Below are 4,539 nucleotides of genomic sequence, written 5' to 3' on the forward strand. Positions count from 1 at the left end.
TGGCTAGCTATGTCAGCCACTCGGTTCGAAAAAGAGCGGCAGAAAATTCAAAGAAGTCGGCACAAGTACAACTGAATCAGCAGGCCATCCGATGTCAAGTTCCACTTCTGAATCTGTGGCCAAAGGGAGTCACTTTCCCTCACAGCCGTTAACGACACCAGCAGCAACCGAATCATCATCCTCACCTGCACCAGGCCGAGCCAAAATATTGTCGGAAGAGGATTGGCTAACTCATCAAGGGTTTGCTCATTACAGTTCTGCAAAGGCCACAGATGGTACGCAAGGTGGAGCAAGCATGGAAAACCTTGAGTCGATGGTGCAGGCCTATCTGGATGACCCAACAGAGGTCTTTGTTAATCAGAACCCATTGCTGTGTTGCTATAGGAAAAGGGCTCTATGGCCACTGATCACCAACCTGGCTCTAAATTATATGTCTTGCCCACTCGCAAGTGTGTCTTCTGAACGTGTTTTCAGTGCTGCTGGTGCGATTGTAACTTAAAAAAGGACCCGCCTCTCACCCAAAAATGTGGAGAGGTTAACACTGAGCAAGATGAATCAGCCCTTTATACCACCAGATTACAAAATACGTGAATGCACGCAGGAAGAAGAGGACACTGACTTAGGTGACGGAAGTTCTTCTCTGTTAGCTGACCTACTCCCATCTCAATTCATCGAGTTTGAGGACGAGCTCTACTTCCCTGACACCGAGGCCTGAAAATTACTTCCTTTTTTTCGTCCTTATTCACTTTTATTCCTGTGTGTCTTTCTTTGTTTTGCAACTTTTACCACAACAAAACTCTAATCACCTAATCTGTCAGGTTTACCTCCACGGGATCCAGTTGTTGCACTAATGGCTCCACCTCCAAATGTCACCAACACCCTGAAGTGTATACACAGGGTGTTCGAGCCATTAGGTGAGGGAGAAAAATAACAAACTAAAATAATAAAGCAAGGGAAGGGAAAAGGAAAGGGTCTGCAGGGAAAGGATGCCTGTAACAAAAAACAAAACACATTCAGTTATTGCGGTACTCTACACAATGCTACACTCATAAAGTCTCGCTATACATGCACATGTATACCTGCGAATAATTGAAGTAAAGACCTTTGATCATGAACCCAAAACAACTACTCCAACACAGTCTTTGGGAACTCCTATAGGAAATATAAGCAAGATGTAAATAAGGTCTGTACCCAGTTTGGCTTTCCTCTATAATAATGAGATCAGCAACAACCACATACTACATACCACCAGACTGTTCAGAGGTCGCGTTGTACATTTAGATCCATGAGGTGAAACGTAAAAGAACCAGTAACATTCACTGTATATAGGACACGGAAGTGTGTAGGAGGCAATAACCACAACACTCCGCTCCTCCACACTTTTGAATTGATTCAGAAAAACAAAATATAAACCTTTTACCAGTAACACGTAGTTGCGACCACCACCGTGTTCTATTGCAAATATTTTCATTACATAATAAGCGGTAACGCGTAGTTAGCCTCACTACCACGCTCCGCTATTTTGTTTGTGAAACAGAATTGCCAAGGGATTACGGTAACACGTGGTTTCGACCACCACCGTGTTCCGCAATACAAGTGCCCGAAACAGAAATCAACCAACTTTCTACTTAGAACGTACACGAAAGTCTTCTAACATGTAGCGCACCTGAAGTTAGTTAGGCGCCCACCACACTAGAGACCACCAAACGCGGTATCAAATTCCTCAGAAAAGTATCTGCGGTGGACAAAGACAGGAACAGTCCGATCATAGGAAAACAAAAATGGAGGGGGCGTTTACGAGCGAGGACATCAAATCGCTCTCCCGCTTAGGCAAACAACCTGACTCACATTCAGCCGAAGGAAGGAAAAACAGGAATCAGGAACTGGCGCGCAGAGCAGCCGCTCTCACGCCGGGAAACAGGGCTCAGAATAACAAGCACCCGGAAGCGTCTCTCCAGTACTGAAGTACTTCCAGGAACCCCAGGAGGATCATGGGATATGTAGTTTATGTGAGCTAGGCAGGCGCAAGGCAGCGGAACCTGACAGTACACCCTCCCCCCTAGCGCCTCCTAGGCCCAGGCCGCAAGGGGCACCTGCGATGGAAGGAACGGATCGCAGCAGGGGCATGCACGTTCTCCACAGGCTCCCAAGAATCGTCCTCAGCCGAGAAGCCTTTCCAGGACACCAGATACCACAAAACCCCCCTACTCCACTTTGAGTCTTTGATGCTCCTGACCTCATACTCCAAACCCGCATCCCCAACCACAGGCAGAGGGGCCCTTCTCCTAACAGAACGAGCAGGTTTAAAGAGGTTACAGTGAAACACCGGATGGATCCGCAGCGAACCAGGCAGTTTTAGTTTAAATGCCACTGGATTGATCCGTTTCACAATGGAGTACGGCCCTATGTACCGGGGATGAAACACACTGCGCAGCTTGAACCTGATATTACGAGTGGATAACCACACCTTGTCGCCCACCTGGTAAGTAGGGCCTTCCACACGGTGTCGGTCCTCCCATTTCTTGTAATCAGCCTTAGCCCTCATCAAATGCCCCCGTATTCTTTTGTGTATGGCACGAATCCTCCGCATTTGTCCCATAACCGTAGGCTGCCGAGACACCTCCTCCGGAACGTGCACCGGAAGGATACGTGCATCAAAACCATAGGTAGCAAGAAACGGAGAAACCCCTACTGAACTATGCCAGGCGTTGTTATACGCCACCTCAGCCATCCACAACAGCGAAACCCACGATTCCTGGGCATCAGAGGCATAACAACGGAGATATTTCTTCAATGTTTGATTTAACAGCTCCGTTTGTCCGTCGGTCTGAGGGTGAAAACTGGTGGAGAGAGAGGACTGTATGTGCAACGCCTGACACCATGCTTTCCAGAATCTGGCAATAAATTGTGGCCCCCTGTCAGACACAATAACCTCAGGCACACCATGCAATCGGACCACATTGGTAAGCAACAGTTGAGCCGTTTGGCCAGCCGTAGGGAGGTTCACGCAAGGGATAAAGTGTCCCAACTTAGTGAGACTGTCTATGACCACTAAGATGGCCGAATTACCTTGCTCAAGTGGTAGTCCAGTGACAAAATCTAAGCTTATGTTTTGCCACGGTCTTCTGGGAGAAGGTAAAGGCATCAACAGGCCTTTCTTTTTTCCTGTCGTAGTCTTAGCTCGTGCACAGGCCTCACACTGTTTGATCCAGGTGGTCACATTACTCCTTTCAGTTTCCCACCAGAAATGCCTTTTCATGAGCTGTAAAGTCTTATGTAATCCTTGATGGCCTGCCAATGGAGACACATGACACCACTCAAAAGCCTTCCTTTGCAAGTCAGTAGTGGGAAGATACAACCTATTATTCTGAAAAGGTAGACCTTGTTTTAACGTGCGATTTATTCCCTTTGTGGCCCAAAGAATCCATGCATTATGATCCTTGTTTTTTCGGATGACATCCAGAAAAGAGTTGGCCTGGATCACACAAATCAACCTTTCAGGACTCACGATTGCCATCTTTGTGTCTTTGTTTCCGAGATCATCAACCTGATCCCGGCGACATAGAGAGTCTGCTTTGAGATTCTCCGCCCCAGGTCTGAATGTGATCGTGAAGTCGTATTCTGAGAAAAACAGCATCCATCTCATCTGTCTTTGCGTGAGAGGCTTGGCAGTCTTCATATACTGAAGATTTCTATGATCTGTAAAAACCGTGACAGGAAACTTGGCCCCCCAGAGGTATTGTCGCCATTCTTGGAAAGCCCTTTTTATCGCTAGCAATTCTTTTTCAGCGATGGTGTAGTTCTTTTTGGGTATGCTCAACTTTTTGAACAGATATGCCACAGGGTGGAGTTGTCCAGCATCCTTATCCCTCTGAGACAGTACAGCTCCTATGGCCTCATCAGAAGCGTCTGCTTCTACTACGTAAGGGTGTTCTGGATGTGGATGAGCCAATATTGGGGCTGTTGTGAAAGCTTTTTTAAGGTACTCGAAAGCCTCAGTAGCCTCAGAGGTCCACAGGAACTTGACCCCTTTTCTAAGCAATCTTGTTAAGGGAACCGCCACCTGGGAGAACCGCAGGATAAACCTGCGATAATAGTTTGCAAAGCCTAAAATGCTTTGTACCTCTTTTACACTGGTGGGTGTAGACCATTCCTGTACAGCATGTATTTTCCTTTCAGACATTTGCAGCCCTTCCTGACTTAGCATGACACCTAGGAACTCTACTGTGTCTACACTGAATTCACATTTACTGAGTTTACAAAACAATCTATGTTCTCTTAGTTTCTGCAGCACTTCCTTTACATGACGAGAATGTACAGTGGTGTCCTGGGAGTAGATCAGAATGTCATCTATATACGCCACTGCACTGATGTCCACCATGTCTTTCAGAACATCATTCAGGAAATATTGAAATGCCGCAGGGGCGTTGCACAACCCGAACGGCAATACTGTGTATTCATATAGACTGTATCTTGTTTTGAAAGCGGTCTTCCATTCGTCCCCCTCTCGAACACGGACCAGATGGTACGCCCCCCTCA

This window comes from Lissotriton helveticus, chromosome 6 (genome assembly GCF_964261635.1).
Source record: "Lissotriton helveticus chromosome 6, aLisHel1.1, whole genome shotgun sequence".
In the NCBI taxonomy this organism is placed as follows: Eukaryota; Metazoa; Chordata; class Amphibia; order Caudata; family Salamandridae; genus Lissotriton; species Lissotriton helveticus.